The 27902-nt window shown below is 41.5% G+C and overlaps 2 non-coding genes and 1 pseudogene across 2 annotated transcripts; all 3 read left to right on the top strand.

Moving 5' to 3' along the window:
* The first annotated feature begins 819 nt into the window (after nucleotides 1–819).
* On the top strand, nucleotides 820–23639 carry LOC122119616 (annotated as a pseudogene).
* LOC122119994 lies at nucleotides 5622–5707 on the top strand. Its single transcript, XR_006149616.1, has one exon. It is a non-coding gene; the product is annotated as a small nucleolar RNA SNORD35 (small nucleolar RNA).
* Nucleotides 23640–26732: 3093 nt separating the features above from the next.
* On the top strand, nucleotides 26733–26818 carry LOC122120018. The gene has a single exon (XR_006149640.1). It is a non-coding gene; the product is annotated as a small nucleolar RNA SNORD35 (small nucleolar RNA).
* Nucleotides 26819–27902: the final 1084 nt, after the last annotated feature.

Below are 27902 nucleotides of genomic sequence, written 5' to 3' on the forward strand. Positions count from 1 at the left end.
GTCCACACCACTTGACTCTCATATATTCTTTGTTAGGAGGTGCAATCTTTATATTCTCTCTTTGTCAGCTGCCATCTTGCTCTGCTTCTGGGGAATCCTCTTGAATGATGACATTCTCTGAGTCAGCTTAGTTTGCCTCTACTGCATGATATGAATTGTATTTCTTTGTTTTGTTTTTTTGCCAGTTGTGGGGCCTGAACTCTGGGACTGGAAGCTGTACCTCAGCTCTTCAGCTCAAGGCTAGCGCTCTACCACTTGAGCCACAGCACCAATTCCATCTTTTTCTGATTATGTGTGCTGAAGAATCCAACTCAGGACCTCATACATGCAAGGCAAGCACTCTACCATTGAGCCACCTTCCCAGCTCTTCTTTGTTTTCTTAACTTTCCTCACAAAAGAAAGATTCACTTCTTTGCAGAAGGGTGTCCCATCGGCAAAAGTGTGGCAAGCGAGCACAGACACAAGGCAGCCTGCTTTCCTATTTACTCCTAACACAGCAGGCCCTGCATCTCTGTTGATATTGGTTGAAATCAAGTGGACAATCTGCTCTCAAATTGAATTGTATTTCTTGAGAGTTTCTTCATATGCAAATCTAATATTTTCCACGCTTCTCTCATCTTCTCTCACCATCATAGAAACACTGCTGTGTTTACCAATTTTATTCTGACAGAGACCTTGTGTAAGAACTCAGGAGATAATTCCCTTCTTAGGTCATGGATTAAGTCTGTTAATAGCCTGCTGATTAAGTCTGACTGCAGAGACTTGGGGCACTGTTCATACAATGCCACACTGCATTGGTTGCTGAGGCATATTTTTGACATGACCATGTCAAAAGAGAGTTACAACATCTATAATGCTGTGTATGCCATGGCCCATGCCCTCCACCAGATGTTTCTTCGTCACATGGAAGAGCCACGAATGCACAGTGGACAACCATGGGCATTTCTCTCTTCACAGGTAATGGCATTGCTTTAAGTGACCTGCTCTAGGCATGCAGCTTTTCTATTGAAGGTTTCATAGCAGATAGTACAGGGCAACTGGCTCCATTTTGGAAAATACAAGAAACACTCTAGGCCTATAGTGCTGACCATGAAATGACTGTAGAGCTATGAAGACAAGTTCTTGAAGATCGCTGCATCCAAGATAAGGAAGTGCTGTGGCTTCTGTCTTCATCCTCACTCTGTGGGAAAAAAACCATCCCCTTTTCAATAGGATATATTCAAATTCTCCTTGTACATTTTCCAAATAACAGATCAAGGGTGACTAGTTTTTGAAAACCTAAGATTGTCTGGACACAAGTGGCTCACACCTATGGTTTACTCCTGACTACAATTAACCACCAAATAGATAGAGGTGGAATTATGGCTCAATGGATGGAATGCTTACTTTGAAAGAAAAAGAAAAACACGTTAAGTTAAGTGCCTTGGCCCTTTGGTTGAGGCAGAGGGTAGGCACACACACACACACACACACACACACACACACACACACACACACATACAAACCATGAACTAAGTCTTGCTTAAGGTAATCTTTCATACTTGTCATAAGTATTTTATGATTTTGCTTAGTTTATAGTTTATCTATTTTTCAGACTGACTCTCTGATCACAATCATAAAATAAGTGATAGGAATTCATTATAAAGAGATGATAGAAGACTGTCCTATAAAATGAATTCTAATATGAATTCTAACCAAATAATGATACTTAATTGGATGTGGCTAGAGTTTCATTCCCTTGAAATTGAGTTTCTCCATCCCATTTTGGATAACCAGGTTTTAGAAACTTCTTAACAAGTTAGTCCACTGTGGGTCTGAATTTGATACAGTTGATTGGATTTCTGTGATGTGCGTGAATCATGTGGTGGGAATGAAGGATAGTCTCTGTGTATCCATTGTTCTGGGGTTCTGTGATAACTCTGGGAAGCAGTTCACCATACTGTAATGTGTCCCTTTTTGATGCATTCCTTTTTGAAAAAGATCAAATTTACCAATCTTGTTGAAGACCAATTGATTTCGAATGAAGAAAGGAAATTGGAGGCAGAGTATGACATTATGAGCTTTTGGAAATTTCCAGAAGGTCTAGGACAAAGGGTGAAAGTTGACCAGTTTTCTCCAACTATGCCACATGGCCAACAACTGATTTTGTTTGAAAATCTGATAAAGTGGCCCACGGGAATTACCAAGGTGGGTCATTTATACATCTCCATTCTCTCCGTTTTTTAATGTATTGTTCAGGATGGAGAAATGGAATCATTTATAAGAAGAGAAAAAGAACCCGAAAGAGAGGACAAAAACATTAGATACGACAGACTCCATAACTTTCAGTGTTCTTTACAATTCTATGAGAACAAGAATGATTCAGAAGAGTCCCTTAAGACATCAAAAGTGTTCAGGAGCTTGAAGTGGGAATATTGTCAGGCCACCACTGCATTATACAGTCAGGAGTCCAAAGGACAAGCAAGCTCATACCTCTGAGTGCAGAGATCTTGACATCATTCAATGCTGTAGCTGTGGCTCAGTGGAGAGATGTCACCCACACATGCATGACAGAAACCCACACAGTGTTGCCTCTAATTCTGCTGGGCCATTGTTGGAAAACAAAAAAATATCTGCACAAACATAGAAATGTCTGGAAGCCCAACAGATTATTCCATTTACAATGACTCAAAGAAGGGAGTGCTCACTGATCTGTAGGTGCTTATGTAATGGCAGCTATTGTTGGACAACTATGTATTAAACACAGGGGAGTTGATGAATTTTACTACAATAAAACTTCAAGGAGAACCAAAACAGTCTAATAAAGTAAATGGGTGATAGACTGCCATGTCAAATGTCTACATCAAACTTTATGAAGTCTCTGATCACTTGCCCACTAGAGAAAAGGAAACTTCAAATCCAATAATTTTTTGCCCTTTATTGAGAATGAACTTACAATTTGGGGCTAATAATTAATAGGTAGTTGCCCTTATACATTCATCATACTCCAATAGTAAAGGAAGTTAGTATTAAGTCATTTCTAAGGAAAGAGTCTAAGGTATAAGGCACCTGTTCTTGGATTCTCATGAAAATAAAATGAATGTTTACCTTGTCAAAGAGGACAACGTACCAGAATGATTCTGATCTCATGTCTTTTGTCCATAAGCAGCGAGCCCAATGCAAACACAGTTGTAACAGTTTGTGTTTAAACAGTCACAAGTTACATTAAAATTGCTCACACTTAGCTGAGTACCAGTGCCTTAGGCCTGCAAACTTAGCTCCTCAGAGAACTGATATGTGAGGATCATGGTTCCAAGCCATCCTGGGCAGGAAAGTTCATGAGTCTTTTATCTCCAGTAAACCAACAAAAGTCAGAATGTATACATGGTTCAAGTATTCACAAAAACAATGCTCAGAAACAACACCCAGACCCTGGCTTCAACTATCAGAACCAGCACCAAAAAAAAACAAAACCCATAAGAACATCAGATCACTTTCATTTCTTTATGTGGCCAAGATGGAAATTCACTGTGAAGTACAGAAAGATGAAGCATATGAAATAAAAAGAACAACACAGAAGACAGAGATGATAGCTTGGAAAAAATAGGAAGTTCTGAATAATATCATTGACGCTGTTATTTTTTTGTCAGTCTTGGGACTTGAACTCTGGGCCTGGGTGCTGTCCCTGAGCTCTTCAGCTGAAGGAGAGTGCTCTACTACTTAAGCCAGAGCACCACTTCTGGTTTTCTGGTGATTAATTGGAGATAGTTTCAGAGACATTCCTGCCTGGGCTGGCACTGAACCAAAATCCTCAGTTCTTAGCCTGTGAGTAGCTAGGATTACAGGCATAAGCCTCCAGCACCCCACCATTGATGCTGTTTTGATAACTGAGGTCCAGGCCTTTAATATTGTTGCAATAGTTCCTTTTCAGTACTCAGAAAGAGTTTAGAATAATACATGTATTGTAGGTAGGGGAAGACTTCAACAGGAAACAGAGCCAGTACAGTGTAGGTAGAAAATAATACTGGTTACCCATTCTGCTAACCAAACACAACTAAGGACGTATAAAACTTGGTGAACTGTGAACACAAGTGTGAAATAATTTTTACTAGCTACCCAGAGCAATTATGTTCTTATGTATGATTAAGAGGTGATATTTCCAAGACTCTTAATATATTAATTACATCATTACTTACTAGGTAGAGCTGCTTCTGCCTTTAAATACAACCAAGGGGTAAAGAACCAAAGATCTTTTCAAGCTTGGAGCCCAAGGAAAGCTCAGGCTCCATCCTCAGGACTGACAAACCAGTAGCTGGCCATTGCCAGCCTCTGTGTCAGAGGATACAAGCGTGGAACCTACACCTGTCCAGGAGACATTCAAGTAAAGGAGAAAAAGGATGGGCTCATCATTGACTTCCATAGGACCTTGGTAAAATCAATGCCCAGAGCTCACAATTAGTCAATTTGTGCATCATATCAGACCAAACCTCTAAGGACACCCAAATAGAAATGGAAGAAGAAGAGAAAAGAGAACAACAGAAACACTAGATTTTTGAGGGGATCTCTTTAGCCATGCTGGCAAAAGATAGTGTGTCCTTTCTTCCACTGCTTTATTTTCTACTTACATTTTTCAGATCCAGTGGTGTTCAATCACCTCTTAATTGGACTAAATTACACATCATAAAAGTGTTACTGTTTTACAATGAGATATGACAAAGTAAACAAGACACAAGAAACAAAGGTTGGCTTCATAATTTGTTATATAGTTTCTAGATGACTCTATATACTGGACCGCATATATGGTGTATAAGCATGCACATCTAAGGGAAGCTAAGAGGAGGGCGAAGAACTACAGGAAAATGGGTGAAAAAATACAACAGAGGGGCCCATCAGCTGCACTGCTCATTGATGAAAGTGAACTAAGCAACTCAAGGCTGGTGATGGGAGGGAGGGAAAAAGAGAGAAAGAGGAAACTGAGCAAAAGGAAAGAAATGTGCATATCACCCAATTTGGAAGAAACAGTTTTATTGTTAAAGTCTGCAGAGTTCATAAGCTTTGTAGATGAAGACAATGACAAGATGCATTGTGAAGGGTAAAATGTGTTAGTGACTTTTGCTAAGTATCACTATGCCACAATACTGCGAAATTTATGTAATTACTCTCAATAAAGAAAAAGTGTTACTGTTTTAAAGTACTGACTAAACCTTGAGTAATCTGTGTTAACTTTTCACATTACTGAGGAAGTCTATTATTAAATTCATTATTAATTTCAATATTATCCATGCAATTTTTTTCAAGTCAGACACTAATGGCTACTTTAGAAGGCTTGGATCTGAGGATCACAGTTCAAAATTAGCCTGGACAGAAAGTGTATGAGCCCCATCTTTAACTTACAATTAAAAATACAGGACGGGAGGTATTTCTCAAATGGTAAAATGCCACTTGTGAATTACAAAGCCAAAAAAGGGAGTTTGGGTCCTGATTTCCAGGGCTGGTACACACACACACACACACACACACACACACACACACACACACACACACACACACACACGATTTTTTCCATAAATTAATTTTTTATTCCCGTTTCTTCCCAGCACCGAACTCTGAAAACCATCAATCCTTTCTTTAATTTTTTTTAAAGCAAGTGATGTCTTTTCTCACGATGGTCTGTGGATGCCACTGTGGGCAGTGCCAATGATGTCAAAGGCTCAGCAGATACCAGGAAATAAAAATGCAGGGAGAGAAAAAATATCCAATATATTAAATGAAAACCAACCAAGGGAGGGAGATGACGGGTGGGGAGATGGAAGGGCAGGGATGGGAAGGGGAAACAAAGAAGGAGGCAACAATGCTTGATAAGAAATGTACTCATTATCTTGCTCATGTAATTGTAAATCCTCTGTACAGAATTTTCACAATAAAAAAAACTTATAATTTTTTTTTAAAAAGAAAACCAACCAAATCTGCCAGAGCAGGAAAAAATAGAAAAGAGATGTCCATACTTTGCAGGTGAGTCATCTCAAACCGGAGAGAGGCCAGAATAGCAGGAATAGGCTATGGATCCCACCCGTGCTCCCTGGACCTGCTGCTCAGGATCTGCCCTGAGTTGGTGTTGCTGAGCAAACCCTCAGACACGGACAAGGCCCTAGCCACATGCAGCCCCTCATGCTCAAGGCCCAGGTCTCCTTCTTATGATGCTCACTGCCCCATGCCCCAGGGCATGCTGGGAGTATCCTTCCCCTTCCAGAGCAGGACCCTGAGCCCTATCTTCCCCAGAGGCGCCAAACCATGAGCAGGGGCTAAGCAGCTCAGACATGCTGCTTGTCATGTCTGGGGACCGCTTGATGCACCCGGTGAGGCCTGCACCCTAGGTTGGTTGGCTAGTAGGGGTAGATCTGGAAGCTCTCAGAGGCAGAAGCCGCACTCCTGCACTAACAGGTGGTGAACGGCTCATGGACCAACCAGACTGGGTACTGTGATGCAGAAGTATCTGCATATGTTTCCAGGAGGATCTGGCAATGGACTGGTAGCTTCCACTAGCCAAAGGGATAGAAGGTAGAAATTTTCTACCTGGCTTTGAGACCATCCAAAGCTAAGAATATTGCCTTGAGTTTTATGGTTTTCTTATTTTACTTCTCTTATTTTGCCACTTCTTGCCAATATTAACTCATTCAAACTCATATTTGCCTCCTCCCCCCCCCCCGATTCCTTTGATAAAACAATCATGCAGTGAGTGTTCACATTTTCTACTTTCTTGTAGATATGGGTCAGATACATAACGTGCAGTTTGCTCTACATACATATTTTTCCCATTGTCATTTCCTTTAAGAGTCAAAGAAAAAAGTAGAAACTACGTTTAAATTTTCCTAGCTTTGGTTAGATATTTACTTCAATGTAAAACCTAATTTATGTTACTCGATTCTTTTTTTTTTTTTTTCTTTTTTGTCGGTCACAGGGCTTTAACTCTGAGCCTAGGCTCTGTCCCTCAGTTCTTCAGCTCAATGTAAGCAATCTACCAATTGAGCCACAGCACCACTCCTAGTTTTCTGAGTGGTTTATTGGAGGTTAAGAGTCTCATGAAGTTTTATGCCCAGGCTGGCTTTGAACCGTGATCCTCAAATCTCAGCCTCCTGAGTAGCTATGATTATGGGTTTGAGCCACTGGCTCCGAGCTATTGCTCAATTCTTTTATTATTGTTATTATTATTGTTACTACTCAATTCTTTACACACCAAAATGCCAATATATGAGTGTTTTTAACTAAAAGTTGCTTTCCTTCAAATATTACCTGAAGAAAGTTACAAGAGTGATATGTAAAGTGATGCAATCAGCTGCATTTTGAAAACACCAAGAGATGGTCTGAGATCCCTCAAGTTTGTTAAGTTTGGACTCTTCATGCAATGTCAGTCTACATGTGAGTCTCCTGTTCTCCCTGCTTTAAAACCAAATGCGAAATATCAATTTACAACCAGTTTGTCTAAGGATTACTACTTTACATCTTTAAAAATGTCATTTTGAGATCAAATGTTTTCAAAGAGTTAATTAAACAACGCAATTTTTTAAAACTCAGTAAGGAATTCAGGTGCCAGTGATTCACACCTGTAATCCTAGCTACTGAGGAGGTTGAGATCTGAGGATCAGGGTTCAAAGCCAGCCCAGGCATGAAACTTCATACAACTCTTATCTCCAATTAATCACCAGAAAACCAAAAGCAGTGCTATGGCTCAAGCAGTAGAGCACTCTCCTTGAGCTGAATACTGAGGCACAGCACCTAGACCCAGAGTTCAAGTCCCATGACCAAGGGAAGTTAGTAAATGAAAGTCTTGAGGAAGTGAATTGCTGAAACAAATTGGTGTCATTTGGATAAAAAATGATTTCAGAAGCAAAAACAGTCTTCAATTTTTTTTGTTGGGTTGTGGGGCTTGAAATCTGGGCCTGGGCACTGTCCCCTAGCTCTTCAGCTCAAGGCTAGCACTCTAACACTTCAGTCACAGCACCACTTCCCGTCTTCAATTTTTATACCCACAAAATGTTCAAGTAAGTAGCAGATGAGTACATTTTGAGTTTCATAAAATAGAGCTTATTATAAAATAATTGGTAATAAGTTGATTATCAAGAAATTTAATAATAACAGACACTAATGGGGATGTGGCCAAGAGGAATATTATAACAGAGATGGTAACATAATATGACAAATGATATAATATAACATGCATATTACACACACACTAGTATGGGTGTTTGTTATGTCTATGTTTATTACACTACTTAGAAGCTGAGTTGCAGAACCAGGCTCTGTTCCAATCAACACATGAATGGAAAAAGTAAATTGAGTTACACAGACACTAGGAGTCTTGAGCATGCAATTATATGTTTGAGTCAGGAATATGGGAGGAAGTGGAGAACAACGTGTTCAGTTAATCACCCTGGCAAATGCAGCTGTGGTATATACTGGACACCGTGTGAAAAATGAAGCATACAACCTGTGGGTGGGGCAGGGAGGGAAAAACTGGTTAACATTGTAAAAACAGAAATGTACTCAATACCTGATTTACATAATGGTAACTCCTCTGTACAACACATTTACAATACACACAGACAAACAAACAGACATACAGAAAGAAAGCACACAGATAGATGCAACACAGATCCCCAATCTTTCTCTTATTTTTGAAATGTAGGGAGAAGAAGACATAGAGTACTAGAGTAGACACCAATGACAATGAAGTAGAAATTGTTAGCTTCTCCAGCAAGGAAACTTGATACACGGTTCAGGCAGAAAAGGCAAATTGCCCACCCTCTGGAGATGGAGGCCCATGGAGAAGACAGAGGAAAAGGAAAAAGAAGAAAATAAATAGAGACAAAGGGACTTGTGGTAAGCCAGGACCACAGCGGATGTGGAAGTGACCACAGAGTCTGGGGAACTTCTCACTGTCCTAGGGAAGTGTGACTAGGATGGTCCAGGAAGTGACCTCCGTGGATGAGGAAGTGACCTCAGATTGTGGGGTCCTTTGCTGACTCCCAGTCAGGTGATTGATAGGTGACAACTGGTTTCAGGCAGGTGAAGAGGAAGTGGGGAGGGCCTGTTCTCTTGGCAGACTGAACAGAAATAGTTAGAGTAATAGATGAGGAGAATGGGATAAAAGTTTGTCTTCTGAGCCAGCCACAGCTGGCTCATACCGATAATCCTGGGTATAGAAGCAACAAAGATTTCTACCTCAGAACCCAAGTCAGGCTAGGCCCCAGCGCTGATGCTCTTGCAAGGTCTTGCTGGCTACCAACACCAAATAGCATTTGCATCCTTACTTTTCCAATTTACATTTGCCAAGCCCTTCCTCATAAATATATGCAGCCAATTCACCGAACCAGTCACCCTATGCTGTGACCTTGGTTTCACTTCTAGTATGAGGAACTAATAGAGAAGACAGGTAGGGAGACATGGACAGAGCTGGCACCACGTGGCTGTGCAAGTGGGCACAAGAACTCCCGGAGCACTCAGGATATGATGTGGACACAGCAGAGCAAGACCCATCCATACACCAACATCTACCAGTATCCTCAGTGCGCAGTCCTACTATGTTCCCAGAAAGTCATAGATCATAGAACATCTCTCTAACAGTGGACTGCCAATATATTCATAGGTGCAGTCTGATGGTCAACAACATGCAAGCACTGAAGAAGTTCAAGGTTCAGAGTGCAAATGTCTAATTGGATAATTGCATTGACCTTGAAGTATTGATCTGTAATGGTAGAATACCAGGACACTGTTGGTAACACCTGCAGCAGTAAGTAAATACATTGAGCTCTTCTGGATTCCTGTGCACGTGCAGTTGGTATAAAAACCTGAATGGGTCATTTCACATAACTTCTGTGTCTCCCTTATCCCTAGGTTGTGAGCCTGCCCATCCTCATTTTTGATGGTGCTCCAATAACTCTGACTGGGCCTTTGCTGGCCATGGCCAGTGATCATTTGACCTTCACATGGCATCCACTGGTGTCATCCATTCCCATCATCCCTAGTGAGCCTTGATTGGTTGTGCTTTTTTTGTTTTCAACTTTTTACTTTCACACAAGTTTGTGAACAACTCAGCAAGAGAGGAATCCATCCCTGGAGTTTCATTATCTACTGTCTTGGATGAAATCATGGTCCTGAGGGTGTGGAGAGGAAGATGGTACACATGTTTTCTAATTTCTGTTTTGACCTTGAATCTGGGCCCCAGATGCAGAGCCAAAGGGCAGAATGGGCTCTGTATTCCTCTAGGACAGTGAAGGCCTTCCCTGTATCAAGAAGCCACAAAAACTGAAGATCCATTTAGACGCCCACCTGACGCTGCAGGCACAGTCTGCATCCAGAAACACAGCTCCATGTCAAAGCAGCAGCAATGTTACCTGTGGCTCTGACACTGCTTCTCCTCCAGCATCCTCTCCTGATCACATTCTCTGAAGATGGCAGACGCATTTGCACAGAGAGATCTGTAGCATGCAGCAAAGGAGATGTGGTCATTGCTGGATTTTACTCCCTCTATTCTTGGGAATTGGTAGTTCAAGGCTTGAATGACCCTACCCTGCAGCAACAGAACATTCAGTAAGTGATTTCTTGGATTTTCTTAAATTTTGAATTTTCTCTTTGTATTACAGTCAGATATGGGGGAAGTTGGGACACAATCACTAATGTGCTCTGCATCTTCTACACTGCCCTCACTACAACAGCTCTACTTCATTTCAGGTGTTTCCGATGAATATTTTTCTTTCTTCCAAGTGTACATAGTTTTCTTTCTGTCTTCCACTCCACTCCCCTTTAAAGAGATATCCCAACCACCCCACCATCACTGTGACTCCTCCACTCATCACTGTTACTCAGGGTCACTGGGGTGACCAAGAGTCCATACAAAGACACTAAAGTGCAATGTCCCCATCCATAGGACAAAGGCCAGGGAATCTTCAATCCATTCTGTTCTTTGTACTTTTTAAAACAGGACCAATGTTTGGACCTCCTTCAGGGCAATGTTTCTTAGGATAGACCTGGAGTTTCTGCTTCTGGGGTTATTTCATGTCAGCAAAGCTGGGAATGGGGAGCTGCTGGACACATCAGTAATAAGAGATGCATGACAGATTTGATTTTTTTCCCCTTAACTAATGTAAGTAAGCTTCTGTCCTGCTATCCATGTCTTGGCCTGTCTCCTATGTCATTCCCAGAAACTCTGTTTCCATTCCTTGTTCTCTAACATGTTTCCAGGCTTATTTATCGTTCCCTGCCAATAACTTCCTAAACTAGATTTGAATGTTTTTTTTCATATATATTGTCAGTAATGGGTCTTGAACTCAAGGCTTGGATGCTGTGCCTGTGCTATTCAGCTTAAGACAAGTGTTCGATTGCTGGCAACACAGTGCCATTACCAATTTTCTAGTGGTTTATTGGAGATAAGAGTCTCATGGACCATTCTGCCCTCGTTGGCTTTGAACCCTGATCCTCAGATCTCAGCCTTCTGAGTAGATAGGATGACAGGTGTGAGCAAAGGTGCCTGGCTTTTTCATATGTTTTATACACACTTTCATTCATGCATTTGACCCAGGTGAGCTCACTAATTTCAGATCTGTAGAATTCTCTGTAAACTAGGGAAATCATGGATGAATCTTCTCAGACAAGTTGTGTGGAAACACCCTGTATGGGGTTTGTTCAGGAGAGGAATACTTTATGCCATAAGAGACTTATGAGTGATACTGAACCCAAATTAGTGTGGTGAGGAAGTGAGTGAGAAAGATGGGGTTCCTGTGTAAACCCAGCATTAGAAACGTAACCCATTGGAGGTGGGAGATGTCACAGCTATCCTTTCTCTGTCCATTCTCTAATTGAGCTGTGTGTGTGTGTGTGTGTGTGTGTGTGTGTGTGAGTGTGTGTATGTGTGTGCATGTTCACACACACTCTGGTACTCAGGCATCATCTCAAGTCCTGATGGCTGTCTTTTGTCATTTTTTCTGTCCTGGCTGGCACTCTACCACTTGACCTACAGCTCTGCACCAGTTTCTGTGGAGTTGCTTGCACATAAAATGTGTCACAGACATTCCTGCCGAAAATGACTACAATATATAATTCTCCTATATCATCCTCCTTAGTAGTTATAATTGCAGGCCTGAGCCACCAGTTCCCAATTCATATTTAGTATTACTGATATTCTAGATGTCAAGCCTCAGTTACATTGTACACAATGACATCAGCAAACATCCATGAGAGTTGAAATTCTCTCTCTGAGAATTTCTCTAAAATGATTATATTGAATGCTAGGAGAACTCGTCGTTCTGGAACATTCTTGATTCATATTGGTATGTGATACCTTCTGGCCTTTCAAATGTCTCCGAATGATACCAGTCTGTGCCTGTCTTTCCAGAAATTCCAAGCAGGCTTCAGTGTTCCTGAGTCTGTAGTGACTTCCACAATGTCAACATTGGAGGGAGCTCAGGGACTGTGAGAAGTCAGCTGTGAGGCAATAAACCACTTCAGTAGCAGAGAAAACCAAAGGCAATTTTAGTGACAAATACTCTGTGGTTCTAAAAACCTCACGAGAGCCCCAATGAGTCATGGGTCCAAATATGCCTTCTCCTGGGTGCACAGGAGGCCCATATGCCTCATCCACAGGGAATGGCCTTGTGAGTGGATTCTGCCTAGCAGTAGCAAGATCTGGGTGCTGGAACAGGCCTTAGACACAGCTGTGGCCACCAGAACTCTATTACACCTCAAATACCAACCAGCAGGGTCACCAAAGCAGATGAAGGTTAATGAAGTTTCCCTCTAAAAGTAGGGACTCTGGACTCTGATCGCAGAAGAAGAAATTCTAGACAAGTCACAACAGTAAGAAAATGTGGCAGAGCTTTCCTGAGTAAGGAAGCAAACAAACAAGCAGGTAGACAAACAGGAAACAAAAAGGCAAAGACACACTCTAACTGAGGAGAGACACACAGCTCTTGGGCTGCCAGGGGTATCCAGATGGTAAAGGCAGGACGTCTGACTTCAAAGTTACACAAACATAGGTTTGTCATCTTTGCTCTAATCACTCCTGGTGTTACACTTTCTGAGTTTCTGTATGTTTTGGCCATTCTTTCCAGATGACTATCCTTGAGGGAAGGAAGGTGTGCTGTTGTCTATATTTGGCGTAGGATTTGCATATGTTTTGGGGAAGCCTTTTGGGGGGAAGGCATTTGCCCAACAAGACAACTGCTAATTCATATGATGAGAAATGCATCTCTCAGGAGGCAATGCAACCTGTTGCCTCTCTTTGAAGTAAAGATGGTAGCCCTGTGTTTCTAAATCACATGTTTCTGAGTTGCCTTCTCTAGGACTCATTTTTTTCCTTAATTTATCCAGCTTCTTTTTGTGCTCAGTGACTTTGGTCCCTTAATATTAAGTTATGTAGATGGATGAATAGCTCTCTGTTTGCTGTGAGCTTCCCATACCTCATTTTTTACTAATCTATTCTATTCCATTTTCCCCTAAATGACTTCATTACCTTAATACTAAGCGAAGTAGATGGACAAGCTTTAAGCTTTGAGTTTTTGAATTCCTGGAATGCATTAACAAGGCCTCATTTTCCTTAGTCTATCCTGCCTGAGTACAGCATCCTCAGTCTACTGCAATCAAGACCAGTACAGTGCTGGGTGAGGACTAAGACTGACTCAGCTTGAATGTGGTAGAGGTGTGCTCATGAGCCAAGATGCCCACAACAATATACAATTAGTGATAGCTAATATAGAATTCAGATTGTCTGGTTGTAGATGACTTTCTCAGGTATTGAGGTTATTACAGAGTCTGCCAGAGGCTGTCCTGGCTATATGGTCATGGCACAGTTCTAATGCTATTACCTAGCCCAAACTAAGCTGTGGGAAAATATCACCATCTTACTTCCCTGTCTTACCTATTATAATTGGGATGGAAAACCATGCAATGCTACAGCAGCATGGTAAATTTTGTAAAGGAAGCCAAAAGCTGGGCATAGGTGGCTGACGCCTAGAATTCTAGCTACTTAGGATACTGAGATCTGTGGACCGGGGTTCAATGCCATCCCAGGCAGAAAAGACTGTGAGACTTTTATCTCCAGTAAAGCAAAAGAAAGCCAGAAGTGGCTCTGTGCCTCATGTGCTAGAGAGCTAGTCTTAAGCTGAAGATTTTAGGGTCAGATCCCAGGCCTAGAGTTCAAGCCCCACAACAAACAAAAAATAAAAGCAAGCCACAGGACCATCTTGGTGAACACCACCATCTACTCAGGCTATCTAGCATCCCCAAAGCCCAAGTTGTCATGTGGATACACTTAAGCCACAATCTAGCTTATGCTGATGTAGACTAATGCACACTGGATTACTAGAGAGCCTTCAGTTTCTGCCTGGTGCCATCTTGAGCACTGTCCTTCTAGGGCAGTGGTCCCTGAAATTATTCACTGTGCAACGACACTGGACTGAGCCAGATAACAACAGAGTCACATAGCCACAGTGGCTTCACAACGCTAAGCAAGAAGATGCAAATGGCATTTGGTTCTGCCTCAGCTACTTTCCAAAACCTCCTGAAAGATTCTAATGGAAGCTGTGGTGCTAGCACCAAACAATGCCTCTAGATTATTCTGGATAATTGGTCCAATCATGACATGCCTGACAAAGGGTTCTAAGAAAAACTGTGACCCAATCTTCTGCCCTGCTCACTATAAGGTTGTACCCCATACCTGCTGTCGTTCACGAGAATGGAGGAGGAAGGTTGTGGCAGTGTCTTCCTTCTCAGTCCTAAACCAGTTCTAGAGGCACAATCTAAAGGTTGGACCCAAGATTAGAAACTATAAGCACATCGCCAGCACTGGTCTCAGTGTATGGGGATGGTGCTGAGATTTAACTTTAAATCTCTCCCTCCCTGCAATGTCAGAGGGTTTCTGTCCATAATGAGCTACTAATGCTGTTAATGGGGAGGAAAATGGAGATGGCTTCTTCCCCCTTTTCTCACACATCCTTTCCTGTTGTTTGTTCTACTAGAGAAGTATCCTCCAGTCCACACCGCCTCACTCTCTTCTGTTCATTGTTGGGTGAGGCAATCTTTATGTTATAGCTTCCTTGGCTGCCATCTTGCTCTGCTTCTAGGAATCCCCTTGAATGATGAGATACTCTGAGTCAGCTTAGTGTTCCTCTACCACATCAAATGAATTTTGTACTTCTGTGATTTCTTTACTTTCCTCACAAGGCAAGATTCACTTCTTTGCAGAAGGATGCACCATTGGCAAATGTGTAGCAAGCGAGCACAGACACAAAGCAGACTGCTTTCCAATTTACTCCTAACACAGCAGGCCCTGCCTCTCTGTTCATACTGGCTGAACTCAGGTGACAATCTGCTCCCAATTGGAATTGAATTTCTTAAGATTTTTTCCGTATGCACAGCTAATTTAAAGTACTAAATGATTTGGGATGTAAGCTGTGCCTGCTCCTATGTCACAGCAGACAGCAGTGTTTTTCACTTATCCATATGGGGCAGAGAGGAAAAGCCATCTGGCTCATTCACCCCCCCCCACCGCCTCTCTCTCTCTCTCTGTCTCTCTGCAATCTCAGAAGAAAAGTCATCTCATGTATGCTGATCAAAACCTGTTCAGGAACTCTCCCAATTCTAAGAAGTTTTTTTAGACAACAAATTAGAATGCCACCTGGTTGGATCTATACATATTACTGTGTGTAGAAATCAACATTTGATTCAACAAAGTCATGAGATTTGCAGTTAATCATTTGTAATACTTGTATACCTACCCAAATTTTGTGATTTCTGTGCAGGATCAACTTAAAGAAATACCAATTACTTCTCACCCTGGTGCTGGCTGTGGAGGAGATCAACAAGAATCCCCATCTGCTACCCAACATGACTCTGGGGTTTGAGATCTACACTGTGCATTACTCAGTTACTGATCTGTTAGAGGATCCACTCACCTGGCTGTCTGGGAAGAATAAAAACATCCCTAATTACACCTGCAGAAGAGACAGCAAAGCTATAGCGGCACTCACAGGAACCTCAAGCACATTTGTCCCAATAGGGACACTGCTGGACCTCTACAAACTTCCACAGGTGAGGCTGGGAGGGGTGGGCAGATGTGAAACCATATCCACAGTGACTCTGCCCTCAACAGGCTGAAGAGGAGGTGGTATCACAAACCCTTACAAATGCATAATCTCACAGGGAGAAGCCTCCAAAAGTGGGTGGGACATACACATTTTCATTGCTGCAAATAGAAGGAGGGGTGTTGAGAGGAAAGGATGACCCAAAACTCTGAGCCTTATCTGTACATGTCTACAAAGACTTCAGAACATGGGAGATGACTTTGCAAATGGGATAAGCAAACTTTTGTTCCCACCACTGTACTACCAGTTGTTGTGTCGTTCACATCAGGACTGAGATTTGCCTATGACCATCCTCTTCCTGATGTTGTTTCCATTTGTTCCTTGTAGTTCATCTTTGGGGCTTTTGATCCTCTCCTGAGTGACCATGGAAAGTTTGGGACTGTCTATCAGATGGCTGCCAAGGACTCAGGTCTAGCCCTGGCCATGGTCTCCTTGATGCTTCATTTCAGCTGGAACTGGGTGGGACTATTCATCACCGAGGAAAACTATGGAATGTGGTTCCTCTCAGAATTGAGGGAAGAGATGGGCAAGAGTAGAGTCTGCTTTGCCTTTGAGAACATGATCACTTACAATGTCCTTTCAGATATATCAGATGATCTATCGATGCAGCGCCAGCTAATGGACTTATCAACCAATGTGATTATCATTTATGGGGACAGTAAATTTCTACTAAGCTTTATTCTTAAATGTAGGCACTTTCTAATTACAGGCAAAGTCTGGGTCCTGAACTCACCCTATGATGATGTGACTATTGCTAAAAGACATTTTCTGATTGACTCTTTCCATGCACCTCTTATCTTCTCTCACCATCATAGAAACACTGCTGGGTTCACCAATTTTATTCTGACAGAGACCTTCTCCAAGAACTCAGCAAATAACTCCCTTCCCAGGTCATGGATTCAGTCTGTTTATAGCCTACTGATTAAGTCTGACTGCAGAGACTTGGGGCACTGTTCATACAATGCCACACTGCATTGGTTGCTGAGGCACATTTTTGACATGACCATGTCAGATGAGAGTTACAACATCTACAATGCTGTGTATGCTGTGGCCCATGCCCTCCACCAGATGTTTCTTCATTACATGGAAGAGACAAGAGTGCACAATGGGCAACACAGGGCATTTCTCTCTTCACAGGTAATGGCTTTGCTTTTGGGTGACCTACTCTAGGCATGCAGAACTTCTATATAAGCTTTCATAGCAGATGCAACTGGGTTGTCTGGCACCATTTTGGCAAATACAAGAGAGTCTGTTGTGCTCTCCATGAAGTGACGATAGAGCTGTGAAGACAATGTTCTTGAAGAACGCTGCATTCGTGACAAGGGAATGTTGTGTCTTCTGTCCCCATCCTCACTATGTTTGGAAAAAACCGTCCCCTTTTTAATAGGATATATTCAAATTCTCCTTGTACCTTTTTAAAATAACAGATTAATTGTGACTAGTTTTTTTATTGTGAAAATACTTTACAGAGGGGTTACAATTACATTTGCAAGATAATGAGCACATTTCTTACCAAGCATTGTAGTCTCCTCCTTTGTTGCCCCTTCCCATCCCTTCCATAGCGACTTCTACCTCCCATTGTTGCAATTTGTTCACCTGTATGTCTTTTAAACGATTTCTTTTTCCCCTTCCCCTCCACAAATTATACCGACATCAAATACAGGGGTTATACTGTGGGGGAGGGACATACAAAGCAACAAAGAAATAAACTTATAAATGTGTTAGAAACAATCACATGAAAGAAAAAAAAACATTTGAATATATATCTTAGGGTTCATTTCCCTAACATCACCTTATCTGAACTTTTCTGCTTGACTCAGACATATACTAGATGTTGCAAATAAGGGAATCCATGGGACCTATGTTTCTTTGGGCCTGGATTACTCTACTTAATATAATTTTTTCCAAGCCTTTCCATTTCCTAACAAATTGTGCAATGTCATTCTTTCTGATGGAGGCATAGAGTTCCATTTTGTATATATAACACTTTTTCTTGATCTATTTATCTACTATGGGCATATGGGTAGGTTCCACATCTTAACTATAATAAATAATGCTGCAATAAGCATAGTCATGCTAGTAGCTTTAGTGTGGTCCTGTTTGTAAACATTTGGGTTAATGCCCAAAAGTGAGATTGCTGGGTAATAGGGGAGCTCTACGTGGAGTCTTTTGAGGAACATCCATACTACTTTCCAAAGTGTTTGAACATGTTTACACTCCCACCAACAATGCAGTAAGGTTCCCTTCTGTCCACATCCCCTCCAGCATCGGTTGGTATTAAAGTTCTTGATTTTAGCCATTCTAACTGGAGTGAGGTGATATCACAATATTGTTTTGATTTGCATTTCTTTTAAGGATAGGGAGGTTGAGCATTTCTTCATGTGTCTATTGGCCATCCTTCTTTCCTCTTCAGAGAAGTTTCTCTTTAAGGCTTTAGCCTACTTATTTATTGGGCAGCTGCTTCTTTGAGAATTTCTTATTGGGGCATTTATTTTTTGAGTTCCAAGTATATTTTAGATATGAGACCCTTGTCTGTTGTATGGCTAGTGAAGATCTCCTCTAAGAGTGACTAGTTCTTGAAAACCTAATATTGCCTACACACAAGTGGTTCACACCTGTGGCTCACTCATGACTACAATTAACCAACAAAAAGACAGAGGGGGAGCTGTGGCTCAATGGACCGAATGATTACTTTGAAAAGAACAAAAAAAAAAAAAACCAAGTTGAGTGCCTAAACTGTGAGAACACACCACAGGGCAGGCATACACACACACACACACACACACACACACACACACACACACACACGCAGGGAACGAAAGTCTTGCTTAGGTAATCTTTCATAGCTGTCACAAATATTCTATGATTCTAGTAAGTTTATTATTTACCTATATTTCAGACTGACTCTCTTATCAGAATCACAAAACAAGTGATTGGAATGCAATTTAGAGAGTCTGTTGGGGCCTATCATATGATAATTCATTATTTTGTTGGATGTGGCTAGAGTTTCATTCCCTTGAAATTGAGTTTCTGCAACCGACCCTGGATACCCAGGTTTTAGAACTTGGTAACACTTTAGTCTGCTGTGGGCCTGCATTTGATACAGTTGGTTGGATTCTTGTGCTGTGTGTGAATCAGGGGATAGGAATGAAGAGTAATCCATTGTTCTGGGGTTCTGTGATAACACTGGGAAGCACTTCACCATACTATAATGTGTCCCTTTTAGCTGCATCCCTTTTTGAAGTAGATCCAATTTACCAATCCTGTTGGAGACCAAGTGGTTTTGAATGAGGAAAGGAAATTGGAGGCAGAGTATGACATTAAGAGCTTTTGGAATTTTCCAGAAGGTCTGGGACAAAAGGTGAAAGTTGGCAAGTTTTCTCCATCTAGCCCACATAGTCAACAACTGGTTTTGTTTGAAAATCTGATAGAGTGGCCCATAGGAATTACCAAGGTGGGTCATTTCTACTTTTGTTACTCTCTCCTTTTAAAAAAATGTATTGCTTTTAGGAAGTAGCTGTAGAAAGACCTTACAATTCCCTAAGTCAGGTTATGATCACAATGCTTCTAGGCAATGTCACCACATCCTTATTTCTCCCCCAGGGTCTGCCATTTCTAACCATAATGGCATGATCTATATATAAATGAGCAGTAAGCTTATCCTGTTTTAAAGTTAGCTCAATGAAACTATGGCTCATTGGTGTACATTTCAAAACTTTCTGTTTCTGGAAGTTTCTTACTAACAGATTCATGGAAGGAGCAGGGGAACATATCATGATCAAAATGTTGTTCTATGTTTGCATAGTGAATATCATAAAAGTTAAATGACACCTGTGAATCATCATTCCAGCACTGTGACAAAATATCTGAGGGAATCAAATGAGAAGGCAGAAGGGCTTGCTTGGCTTCTGCCTGGAGATTTCAGACCATGGTTGGATAGATTGTTGCTTCTTAGTCTAGTGAGACAGGATGTAATGAAAGGAGCATCTGCCAGTAAAATTCACCCACTTCCTGACAGCTAGGAAGCCAAGAGAGATGTGAATGGCCCTGGGTACAGTAGCACCTCTACAGCAATCAGCCATGCTTTAGAGTGTGGGTTTGAAATTTCCCTGAGTGATTTTCCTCTCATGCTCTTATTCATCTGTAAACAGATCACATAATTCAAGAATAGGATGCAGGATTAACTCCCATTTCCTAATTTCATAGAGTTAACATCCAACACTTCAAGGCTCCATGACTTCCCGATAGTATGAGTGCTGGGTGTTGAGGCCCCACATATTCTTCAGCTCATGTCAGATGAAACTGTAAGAAGGTTCAGTAAATTCATTTGCTGTGTGCATATAAAGATTATGTGTTTTTATTATCATTTCCCCTAAATCACTGGATTTTCTCAGATGTCAATTGAAAGGATAAAATGTCACTAACTTTCATATGAATATTCTCAGACTCCTCAGTCTGTGTGCAGTGAGAGCTGTGGTCCTGGACTCAGGAAAGCATCTCTGGAGGAAAATGCTACCTGTTGCTTTGATTGCACTCCTTGCCCAGAGAATGAGATTTCTAATGTGACAGGTGAGTCTGTTAGTTAGAGAAATTCCCCATCTCTCCTTCCTACCCTTCAGTCCATGCAAGCCAGTGGAGTGATCTACAGTAACATGGCAGGAACACACATGCACCTTCACGCAGAGTTCCAGGGCAACGTTAACCATACTTCTCCTTAGAAGAAACACCCACTGCCCCTCCATACATCTCTGACTGTATTTTCTCATCTATTACAGACTTCATCTTGAGAATACCCATGTTCCCCTCTCCTCAATCGCATTTTTTATATTTAAAGAAAATGTTTACCCATGGTTTTCATTATTTGTAATACCTACTGTTTGTCTAGGACAAGCAGAAAAGGTCAAAAGCTAGGTACTATGACCATATAAGTTGATGTTAAATGAAATGAACGCCAAGATTGGGGCGTTTATAATGACCATGTGATTTTTTTCTTTCTTTGGTATGTTCCACCCCCATGGTATAACCCCTGTTTTCAATGTATTGGATTTGGTGCCCTGCATCTTGTATATACATTTTCCTAATTTGGGGAGGGCAAGGAAAAAACAAACTGCTTAAATAGGGATACAGTTGCCCCATTTTAGCCAGGAGATGTACAAGACACTATATTGAAAACGAATTTACAACTTTGGCATTGTTGGGGGAGTACTTGGGGATGTGGACAAAGAAGGGATGGTTAGGCAAAAACAAAGCAGGAGGCAAAATCCTAGAAGGGAAATGTACACTTTACCTTACTCATGTAAATGTAACTACTCTGTACAGTATTTTTACAATAAAAAATATAAAAAAAAATAAACAAAAAAAGGGGGAACAATGCTCCATAGGAAAATACTCATTACCTTAATCATGTAACTGTACCACTTTGTACAGTATTTTAACAATAAAACATATATTTAATAAACAAGGGAGAAATGGAGAAAATAAGAGCTAAACTGAAAAAAAGGAAATATCAAGGACCAGTTGTTGATCTTTGAAATGATATGCAAATCATCATGGAATTGTGGACCTAACACAGCCTTTCATTTCTGAGTGCCTATTGCTGCTCATTTCTAATTAAATGTTATTTACTATTTAGCATGCAATAATAATACAACGGGCTTTGTTATGGTCACTCCATGCCTGACACTGGCACTAGGCTGCTAGCAACTCTTCAAATATAAAAGATTCAGAAGTAGTTTATCATCTCCATTTCATTTCTCTTCTCCCTCCTCCAGCTGATCTTTCCCAGACCTTATCATATCAGTGGAGGAGCACTGTTCTTGACACAGATCAAATGTTCAAGAAGTTTGTGTTTGGTGTAATGAGGAGATTGAGGTTTGGATTAGACCCTCTTGTACAAAGTGAATTGGTTGGGCTGAGTCTCTATTCTCCATTATGTCTTGAATGAGTAGCAGAGAGCCAGAGTGGTATAACCTGTCAAGAATGCAGAACATAATTCTGGAAATCATATATTACACCAGTAATCCAAGCGATTTAAGCAGTTGAGATTTGAGGATGGAACTTCCATGTAATGATGTACAGGAAACTCAGTAAGATTCTTTCTCACCATTAAGCACCCAAAAAGCTGTAATTGGAGCTGTGGCTCAAGTGGTAGAGTGATACTTTTGAGCATGAATACTCTGAAAAACGTCCCATGGCCAGAGTTCAAGCACTGGAGGAAAGACAGACAGATGGAAGGAAGGAAGGAGCTAGAGAAGGAAGGAGGGAGGGAGGGAAAGAGGAAAGGAAGGAAGGAAGGAAAGAGAAGGAAGGAAGGAAGGAAGGAAGGAAGGAAGGAAGGAAGGAAGGAAGGAAGGAAGGAAGGAAGGAAGGAAGGAGGAAAGAAAGAAAACATAAACATAAAAACGGAAAGGGAAGAGGGAAAGAAGAAGAAATGTGAGAAAGAGATTTGATGTGAAAGCATTTTGATATAGATTTACTCTATTGGTATTGAACTCACTACTGGTCAACTGGTGAATCAGGGGAAATGTGATAGCTACTTGAATGAAGGGGGTTGAGAGGAAAGACAAATACTAAACACAAACTAATAGTGATTCTCACACCTCACCAGACATGGAGCAGTGTGTCAGGTGTGCAGATCATCAGTTTGCCAACATGCAGAGAAATCACTGCCTGATGAAAACTGAGGGCTTCCTGGCTTATGAAGACCCCTTGGGTATGGCTCTGGCTTGCACGGCTCTTTGCGGCTCTGCACTCACAGCTGCAGTTCTTGGGGTGTTTATCAAGCACGAAGACACCCCTATTGTCAAGGCCAATAACTGGGCCCTCAGCTACATCCTGCTCATCTCCCTCATCTGCTGCTTCCTCTGCTCCTTGCTCTTCCTTGGCCGTCCCCACACAGCCACCTGCATCCTGCAGCACACCACATTCGCAGTGGTCTTCACTGTGGCTGTCTCCACGGTCCTGGCCAAGACCATCACTGTGGTTCTGGCCTTCACGCTCACTGCTCCAGGGAGAAGCACGAGGCAGTGGCTGCTGTTCTGGGTTCCTAACCTCCTCATCCCCATCTGCACTCTCATCCAGCTGACCCTCTGTGGCGTCTGGCTGGGAATCTCTCCTCCCTTTTTGGACAAAGATGCACACTCTGAACATGGCTACATCATCATCCTGTGCAACATGGGCTCTCTCACTGCCTTTTACTGTGTCCTGGGATACCTTGGCTCTCTGGCCCTGGCCAGCTTCACTGTGGCTTTTCTGGCCAGAAACCTGCCTGACACCTTCAATGAGGCCAAGTTCCTGACCTTCAGCATGCTGGTGTTCTGCAGTGTGTGGCTCACCTTCCTGCCTGTCTACCACAGCACCAAGGGGAAGGCCATGGTAGCAGTGGAGGTGTTCTCCATTTTGGCCTCCAGTGCAGGTCTCCTAGGCTGCATCTTTGCCCCCAAGTGCTACATCATCCTGATAAGTCCTGAGAGAAATTCTATCTCCAGGTTCAGGGAGAGATCAGGTTCTGGAAGAAACAAACATTAAGATAAACATAGATGTTGCCTAGAATATTTAGAGGCTCTGAGAGCAATCTGTATCACATCTTAGTTTACTGTGAGGACTTCTTTGAACAAACAAGTTACTCTAATTTGTTCCTCTGGTTATGTTAGAGACATAGCACATGCCCAACAAGACCTCCAAAATTTGCATTCTAACTTGGATATTTTATGATTCCTTCAGTGTAATCTGTCCTTTATACTATCATACTTCCTAATGAGTACATTATCTACTGTGCTTATTCTTTTCTCTTTCCTGTATCAATTATTCTTACTACCTATACTATATCTCTGCTTGAATATCACTATATAAGTATAGGAAGTTACTAGTAAAGGAAGTTATGTTGTTGAACATTTCCATGCTTTCATTATGGTAGCTCAAGTCCATTCTCTGACCTAGCTGAATATTTCTGTTCACATATTTTCTATTTTGCTACATTACTGAGTTTATTTTACTGGAAAATCTCTCATTCTTTCTTTTCTTTCTTTCAGAATTGTAGAGCATGATGTTAATCTATTGCAGTTTCCAACAGGAATCTATGAATGTATTTTTTAGGGAAGAAATGCGAGTGCACCAACATAACTACAGTTGTCCAAATGAACAGCTGCAGCAATCGTTTGTTTATTGGATATTATTTCTTATTGAAATCCAAAAATACTGAGTACACAATTGGCCAAGCAGAGCCTTGTCATCCCAGTCCCTAAGAATCCTCAATATTAATGCATGGAGAAAAGGAATCATTTATAAGAAGAGAAAAAGCTCCCCAAGAGAGGACAAAAACATCAGATAGGCTCAGACTTCAAAACTCTCAATGATCTTTGCAATTCTATGAGAACAAGAATGATTCAGAAGAGTCCCTAAGAAATCAAAGTGTTGAGGAGCTTGAAGTAGGAATATTGTCAAGCCACCACCACATTGTACAGCCAGAAGGAGTCCAATGGACAAACAAGCACATGTCTCTGAGTCCAGAGATCTTGATGTTATTCAAGGCTGTAGCTGTGGCTCAGTGGAGTGACATCAGCCACACATGCATGACAGAGATACACATAGTGCTGTCTCTAATTCTGCTGGGCCATGGATGGAAAACAGAAAAGCATCTGCACAGAGACAGAAATGTCTGGAATCCAAACAGATTATCCTACTTACAATGACTCAAAGAAGAGAGTGCTCACTGTTCTGTATAGGTGCTCATTTAATGATTGCCACTTCTGGTTTTCAGTGGTCCATTGGAGAAAAGAGTTTCTTGGAATTCCCTGCCTGGGATGGCTTTGAACTGCAATCCTCAGATCTCAGCATCCTGACTAGCTAGGATCACAGGCATGAGGCACCAGCACCCTGCCATTGATTCTGTTTTGATAACTGAGGTCCTGACCTTCAATAGGATTGTTATAGTCTCTCTGCAGTACTCAGAAAGAGTTTAGAATAATACAGATATTGTAATTTTTGGAAGAACTTAACAGGATCAGAACCAGTACTGTATAGGTAGAAAGAAAAAAAAATTTGGTTACCCATTCTGGTAACAAAACATAACTATAAGAAAGTATAAAACATAGGGAACTGAAGCATTCACACAAGTGGTGAAATAATTTTTACTGCGCTGTCCTACCATCTGGCTACCCAAAACCATTATGTTGATATTTTTGAGTAAGAGGTGGTATTTCCAAGACTCTTCATGTATCAAATACATCAGTACTTACTGGGTAGAGATGCTTCTGTCTTTAGACACAACCAAGGGGTAAAGAACCAAGGATCTCTTCAAGTCTGGTGCATAGAGAAAGCTGAGCCTCCATCCTCAGGACTGACAGACCAGGAGCGGGCTAGTGCCAGCCTCTGTTCCAGAGGACCGCAGCTGTCCAGGAGATGCTCAAGTGAAGGTGGGAAAGGATGGACTCATCATTGACATTAGGAAAATCAATCTCCAGAGCTCACAATTAGCAAACTTGTGCATCTTATTGGACCAAATGACTAAGGACTTCCAAACAGAAATGGAAGAAGAGAAAAGAGATGAATAGCCACACTCGATTTTTGGAGGAGATCTCATTAGCTATGCTGGCAAAAGATAGTATGCCCTTTCTTCCATTGCTTTATTTTCTGCTTATTTTTTTAAGATCCAGTGATGTTCAATCTCCATTTGATTGGACTAAATTACATGTCAGAAACGTGTTTTACATTGAGATATGACAAAGTAAACAAGACCCAAGAAATAAAGGACCTCTTCTTAATTTTCATATAAATTCTAAATCACTCTATGCCCTTGACACCATATATGCTGCATAGGCATGCACATCTGAGGGAACCAGGAGGAGGGCAAAGAAGTGGAGGAAAATGGGTGAAAAAAATACAGCAGATGGCCCATCAGCGGCACTGGTCATTGATGAAAGTGAACTAAGCAACTCAACAGTGATGATTGGAGGGTGGGAATGAGAGAGAAAGAGGAAACAGTTTTATTGTTAAAGTCTGTAGAGTTCATAAGCTTTGTAGATCAAGACGATGAGAAGATGCATTGTGAAGATTTAAATGTGTTAGTGACTTTAGCTAAGAATCATTATGCCACAATAGTGTGAAATTTATCTAATTGCATAATGTCAATAAAGAAAAAGTATTACTCTTAAAATATGGACTAAATACTTGTTTATTAAATTTTCACATTCTTGTGGAAATCTATTATTAAATTCATTTTGAATTTCTATATTAGAAACGTAATTTTTTGTGAGCCAGAAACCAGTGGCTCTCTTAGAAGGCTTGGATGTGAGGATTACAGTTCTAAATTAGCCTGGACAGAAAAGTCTATGTGACTTCATCTCTACCTTACAAGTAAAAATATGGGACTTGTGGTATTTGTTAAATGCTAAAATGCCACATGTGTATTACAATGCCAAGAGAGGGAGCTTGGAGCCCTGACTTCCAAGGCTGATACACACAGAGAGAGAGAGAGAGAGAGAGAGAGAGAGAGAGAGAGAGAGAGAGAGAGAGAGAGAGATGTTTTTCATATTGAAAACATAAATTCCTATTTAATTCCCTTTACTTTTGCCACCCAACTCCAAGAAACGTCAATCCTGTATTTAAATTTTTTAAAGAAAAAGCAAGTGGTGTCATTACTCACGAGGGTCTGTGGATGCCATAGTGAGCAGTGCCAATGATGGCAAAGGCTCAACAAATACACGGAGAAAAGAAAAGGTGAAGACAGACAGACAGACAGGCAGACCGAATAGCCAATATATTAAAGCCACACAATCATTAAATGAAAATCATCCCAAACTCTGAGAGCAAAAGAAAAGAGAAGCTCACGCGTGGCAGGTGAGACACCTCAGCCCAGAGAGGGGGCAGAATAGCAGGAATAGACTATGGATCCCACCCGTGCCCCCTGAGCTTGTTGCTCAGGACCTGCCCCGTGTTGTTGTTGCGGAATCTGCGCCCAGACACAGGCAAGGCCCTGCGGTAATCCAAAACCACATGCAATCCCTCATGCTCAAGGCCCAGGTCTCCTTCCTATGATGCTCACTGCCCCATTCCCCAGGGCATGCTGAGAGTATCCTTCCCCTTCTAGAGCAGGACCCTGAGCCTCATCTTCCCCTAGAGGTGCCAAACCATGCTCAGGAGCTGGGCAGCTCAGACATGCTGCTTGTCATATCTGGGGACCGCTTGATGCACGCGGTGAGGCTTGTGCCCTAGGTTGGTTGGCCTGGTAAGGGTGGATCAGGAAGCTCCCAGAGGCAGAAGCCAGACTCCTGCTCTAACAGGTGGTGAATGGCTCATGAAACAACTAGACTGGGATACTGTGATCCGGAAGCCTCTTGGCAATGCACTGGTAGCTTCCACCAGCCAAAGAGATAGGAGGTAGAAATTCTCTAACTGGCTGTGCGAACATACAATGGTAAGAATATTGGCTTGTGTTTTACAGTTTTCTTATTTTTCTTCTCCTATTTTGTAACTTCTTGTCAAAACTAACCCATCCAAACTCATATTTGCCTTCCTTTTACCCACAGGATTCCTTTGATAAAACAATTGTGGAGTGTGTGTTCAGATTTTCTATTTTCTCATAGACATCTTTCAGATAGATAATGTGCATAATGTGCAATTTAATTTGCAAACATATTTTTCCCGTTGTGGTTTCCTTTAAAGGACAAAGAAAAAATAGCAATTAATTTAAGTTTTCCTGGCTTTGGTTAGATATTTACTTCAATGTAAAACCTAATTTATGTTACTCAATTCTTTTTTTTTTTTTTTGCTGGTCACAGTGCTTAAAATCTG

The sequence above is a fragment of the Dipodomys spectabilis genome, unplaced genomic scaffold (genome assembly GCF_019054845.1).
Source record: "Dipodomys spectabilis isolate Male_0828 unplaced genomic scaffold, ASM1905484v1 ptg000173l, whole genome shotgun sequence".
Lineage (NCBI taxonomy): Eukaryota > Metazoa > Chordata > Mammalia > Rodentia > Heteromyidae > Dipodomys > Dipodomys spectabilis.